Below are 6058 nucleotides of genomic sequence, written 5' to 3'. Positions count from 1 at the left end.
CAGCATAGAAATCCAAGAGACTGAATATTACAAAACCTGGGATGGGGTCTATGACTGAATAGAAGAAATATCTAATTTATTTAAGATTATAAAGTATTATATTGTTATAAAATTGTAAATAATAGGAAAATATAACGTATATGTTCTTTTTTCCTTTATATGACTTGAATAACAAAGGGTTTTCTCCAGAGAGGTCTATTAAGAGCGGAACTCCTTTTTTTGTTGTATGTTTGTTGTTGGTTTTTTTGTATGTATGTCAATGTTTTGTCTTGTTTTTGAAAAATAAAAATTTATTTTTTTTTTAAACAAAGGAAATCCAATCAATCATAGAAACATAGAAGGTTGACGGCAGAAAAAGACCTCCTGGTCCATCTAGTCTGCCCTTATACTATTTCCTTTATTTTACCTTAGAATGGATATATGTTTATCCCAGGCATGTTTAGATTCAGTGACTGTGGATTTTCCAACCACGTCTGCTGGAAGTTTGTTCCAAGGATCTACTACTCTTTCAGTCAAATATTTCCTCACCTTGCTTCTGATCTTTGCCCCAACCAACCACAGATTGTGTCCCCTTGTTCTTGTGTTCACTTTCCTATTAAAAACACTTCCCTCCTGAACCTTATTTAACCCTTTAACATATTTAAATGTTTCTATCATGTCCCCCCTTTTCCTTCTGTCCTCCAGACTATACAGATTGAGTTCATGAAGTCTTTCCTGATACGTTTTATGCTTAAGACCTTTCATCATTTTTGTAGCCTGTCTTTGGACCCGTTCAATTTGATCCATCTCTTTTTGTAGGTGAGGTCTCCAGAACTGAACACAGTTTTCCAAATGGGGTCTCACCAGCGCTCTATACAGCGGGATCACAATCTCCCTCTTTCTTCTTGTTATATCAATAAAAGGAGCGTCCATTTTTTGCTTTGTGTAAGGACAAAAGAATGAACACTGATTAGAGGCAGGAGTGAGCTGGGAAACCAGCAGAGAAAATTAGAACAGTTCACTCCCCCCGCTGTGTTGTGACCCTTGGGGTGTGGTGGTGGTGGAGAATTGGAGAGAAAAATATTGTTGCAAATGTTGTTATTCCTGGCTGAATGCTCAGCGTGATGGAGGGAAGAGATGGGAAGAGATCTTAGCCAGTGGTGTTTTTCCAACCCTGGCTTATACACTGCTCAAAAAAATAAAGGGAAGACTTAAAAAACATAATATAACTCCAAGTCAATCAAACTTATTTCCCTCAAGACGTCGCTTCAGAGCACTGCACACCAAGACAACTGGACACAAGAAGAGTTTTTTCCCAAATGCCATCACTCTGCTAAACAAATAATTCCCTCGACACTATCAAACTTTTTACTAAGTCTGCACTTCTATTTCTACTAATTTTTCTCATCATTCCTATCACCCTTTTCTTCCCACTTAGGACTGTATGACTGTAACTTGTTGCTTGTATCCTTAAGATTTTTATTAATATTGTTTCTTCATTGCTTATTTGAGCCCTGTGACACTCATTAAGTGTTGTACCACATGATTCTTGACAAATGTATATTTTCTTTTATGTACACTGAGAACATCTGCACCAAAGACAAATTCCTTGTGTATCCAATCACACTTGGCCAATAAAGAATTCTATTCTACTCTACTCTACTCTACTCTACTCCTACTCTACTCTACTGTACTCCTACTCCGACTCTACTCTGAGAGCATCTGCACCAAAGACAAATTCCTTGTGTGTCCAATCACAATTCTATTCTATTCTATTCTATTTTATTCTTAGAGCATCTGCACCAAAGACAAATTCCTTGTGTGTCCAATCACACTTGGCCAATAAAGAATTCTATTCTGTTCTGTTGTACTCTACTCTATTCTACTCCTACTCTACTCTACTGTACTCCTACTCCGACTCTACTCTGAGAGCATCTGCACCAAGGACAAATTCCTTGTGTGTCCAATCTGTGAAATCGAACTGTCCACTTAGGAAGCAACACTGATTGACAGTCAATTTCACATGCTGGTGTGCAAATGGAATAGTTGTGCAAATGAAACATTCAATGAGAATATTTCATTCATTTAGATCTAGGATGTGTTCTTCGAGTGTCCCCTTTATTTCTTTATTTTGAGCAGTGTATTTTGATCAGTCCCTGGACAGGAGACTTGGCGCATTGCACATGCCAGAGGAAGAGCCTCCAAGCGCCAGCTCTGAACTGCCACATCAGCAACAGCAGCCGAGGCCGAGCGAAGGCCACGAGCCGTCCAAGCCAGCCAGCGAGGGTAATGGGTCCAGCGCGTGGTTTGCTGGCCGAGTGCCCATCCTTGGAGCTTTGGATGCAGAAGAGAAGAGGAGGCTGCTGCGGTTTGGAGTGGTGGGGGAGGAGGAAACATCTGGCGTGGCATCAGCGTGCGGCCCTGGCAAACCCAAGGGGTGGGCAGAGGTCCAACGCCAGCCGAGAGGCACAAGGGCACCCTGCTTGTTTGCGCTCACTGGCCTCCGGTTTGATTGGAGGTGGTTTGGGTCACGGCTACAGTGATCGGGTCTTTGGACGTGCTGGCTGGCCAGAGTGGATAACCTGGAGGACAGCGGGATGGGCTGGAGGGGAAACTAGGGAACTAACATCTGGGATCAGGCAGGAAAGAGAGAAGGTGCAGCTGGAAGCATAGCAGGCGGGGAGCCGTCCCCTCGTAGCAACTTAACCCTGCAGAGCTCGGCTGAGAAGATCAGCAGAGCAACCATGGATGGAGTAGCTGAGGGAGGGAGGGAGGAAAGGAAAATGAAAGGGAGGGAGGGAGAATGAAGGAAACTGGAAAGAAGGAAAGAATGAAGTGGGGGAAGGAAGGAAAAATGGAGGGGAGGAAAGAAGCAAGGGAGGGAGGGACGAAGGAAAGAAGGAAGGAAGGAAGGAAGGAAGGAAGGAAGGAAGGAAGGAAGGAGAATGTATTGGAGGTGGGAGCCCCTTGACAGCTTTTTTATAAAATTTCATTTTAATGTATGCGGATTAGCGTACATTTAAAATGACAATAGTTATTCTATCCTGTCCTATGCTATCCTATCCTTCATTCCGATATCTATTCTATTCTATTCTATTGTATTCTATTCTAGTCTAGTCTAGTCTAGTCATTTTCCCCCTTTCCCTTCTGTCCTCTAGACTCTACAGATGGAGTTCATGAAGTCTTTCCTGATCAGTTTTATGCTTATGACCTTCCACCGTTTTTGGACACATTTGCACAAGAGCCTGTGAAATGTCAGCCAGTGTTGCTTCCTAAGGGGACAGTTTGATCTCACAGAAGTTTGATTTACTTGGAGTTATATTGTGTTGTTTAAGTGTCCCCCCCCCTTTTTTTTTTGAGCAGTGTACATACATGCCAGTACATACATACATGCATACATATTATATTATTAATTATATTATTGGATTAATTATATTATTATATTACAATTATATTAATTGGATTAGATGTACTACTATGTTATCTGTGTGTGTGTGTTGTGAGCCACTCTGAGTCCTCGAAGAGGGGCGGCAAACAAATCCAATTAATAATGATGATGATGATAATGATGATGATGATGATAATAATAATAATAATAATAATAATAATAATAATAATAATAATACTTTTTTGGAGGCAAGGAGGCAAGAAGCCCCCTCTGCTCCAGTCACATCCACATTGACTGCTACCAGTTGGATCCAGATGTTTGAGACAGGGACTCCCCCCAAACACAACACAGCAACAAGATCCCAGGCCACATGTTTTCCAGCAGAGCAGCCATTGGATGCCAGGCACTATCTGGAGGTGGCTTGCCGAGAAGAGCCTGGGAAAAGCTTGAAAGGAGACGACATGGGGATGTCTGGCTTTAATCATCTAGACACACGGTCTCTTGGGCGGCTGCTGATAAGGTCTCCAAGGATACCATCCAGAGGGAGAAGAGAGCGGGGTGCCCGGTTGGGGTGTTGCTCTGGAAGCCAGAAGAATCTGGGGAATTTCATTTTGGAGGAGGAAATGGTGGTGTGCATGAATGGAGGAGGAAACTTCAGGTGCCCCAGAGCGTACTTCCTATGATGGTAGAGCAGGCGAAGGCAGAAGTTAAAGTAGAAATAATCAGCAGACAAAAGGTTATTTAGAATAGAGTAGAGTAGCATAGTGTAGAGTAGAGTAGAATAAAATAGAATAGAATAGAATAGGGTAGGAGAGGAGGGGAGGGGAGGGGAGGGGAGGGAAGAATGGAATGAAGTGGACTGGACTGGACGGGACGGGAAGGGAAGGGAAGAGAATATGGAATGAATATGGAATAGAATATTTATTTGATTAGAATTGATCCAAAATGGATTCTGGGCGACAAGTAGAGTAGATAGAGTAGAGTAGAGTGGAGTGGAGTGGAGTGGAGTAGAAGGGAAGGGAAGGGAAGGGAAGAATGGAATGAAGTGGACTGGACGGGAAGGGAAGGGAAGGGAAGAAAAGAGAAGAGAAGAGAATGCAGCTCATCTGCCTGGAACCCACACCGCATTTCAGACATAAACACTCTAGAAAACATACAGAAATACTTTACTAGAAGAGTCCTCCCCTCCTCCACTCGCAACAGAATCCCCTATGCAACTAGATTGACAATCCTAGGTTTAGACAGCTTAAAACTACGTCGCCTTAAACACGACCTAAGCATAGCCCATAAAATCATTTGCTACAATGTCCTTCCTGTCAACTTCAGCTTCAACCACAGCAACACATGAGCACACAACAGATACAAACTTAAAGTAAACCGCTCTAAACTCGACTGCAGGAAATACGACTTTAGTAACCGAGTAGTTGATGCATGGAACTCACTACCAGACTCTGTACTATCATCACATAACCCCTAAAACTTTACCCTTAGACTATCTACTGTTGACCTCTCCTGATTCCTAAGAGGTCAGGAGGGGCGTGCATAATTGCAGCAGTGTGCCTTCCGTCCCCTGCCCTAATGTTTCTCTCTTACTAGCATCATATATATATACACTGCTCAAAAAAATAAAGGGAACACTCAAATAACACATCCTAGATCTGAATGAATGAAATGTATTCATAAATAGTTCTTCAAGTTGTGGTGACCCCCAACCATAAGGCTAGCACCAATTCTCCCAACAGAGCTTTAAGCTAATTGGCAGGAAGGTCAGAGGGATACCCCCACTGCAAACGCTTGATTGGCAGGATTGTAAAAATATATTGCTCAAAAAAATAAAGGGAAAACTCACATAACACAACCTAGATTCCAATGAATGAAATATTCTCATTAAATACTTCATTCTGTACAAAGTTGAACGTGCACAACAGCATGTGAAATTGATTGTCAATCAGCGTTGCTTCCTAAGTGGACAGTTTGATTTCACAGAAGTTTGATTTACTTGGGAGTTACATTGTGTTGTTTAAGTGTTCCCTTTAATTTTTTGTTTAGCAGTGTATAAATATTATTATAATATGTAACTTGACAAAACAAACCAATAAATAAAAATAAATAAATAAGCTACGTAAGGTTAAGTTAACTTAAGCTAGGTTAAGCTAGGTTAAGTTATGTTATGTTAAGTTACGTTTAAGAACTCTTGAAGCCTTTTTGGCGATCTTGTTGCAGTGGGCTTTGCCACTTGTCCAACGGACCAACTCGTCTTTGCTTCCGGTTAGCCATCCCCCCACTAAAAAAAAGGAAGCGGAGACCCGAACTGGTTTGAATCCAAGAGGAAAGGGACCTCCAACTTTTCTGCAGTTCACACGATCCTCCCCCCTCCCCCCCTTTCTAGCCACATGGGGGGGGGGGTGCGCTCGCAATGCAAAGCCGCGTGCGCAGAGCAAGCCAAGCCGGGGGGCGCACGGGTTGCAAAAGCCCCCTCCCAAGCTCCATGCAAACTGAACGCCACGTGGGAACCCGCCTTCCCTTCCCCGCCCTTTCCACCACCGCTCTCCCCTCCTTTCCCTCCTCCCCAGCGGCGGAGGCGGGTGTTCTCTAGCTGGGGAGTGGAGGGCGCTTGCAAGCCCTCCCCCCTTCCTCCGGCCCGGCTGAGGGTCCGCCTGGCGCTTTAAGGCTGTTGCATCTTCACCGAGC

This window comes from Erythrolamprus reginae, chromosome 12 (assembly GCF_031021105.1).
Source record: "Erythrolamprus reginae isolate rEryReg1 chromosome 12, rEryReg1.hap1, whole genome shotgun sequence".
NCBI classification, from domain to species: Eukaryota; Metazoa; Chordata; class Lepidosauria; order Squamata; family Dipsadidae; genus Erythrolamprus; species Erythrolamprus reginae.
Note: the sequence above shows the minus strand (reverse complement) of the source record.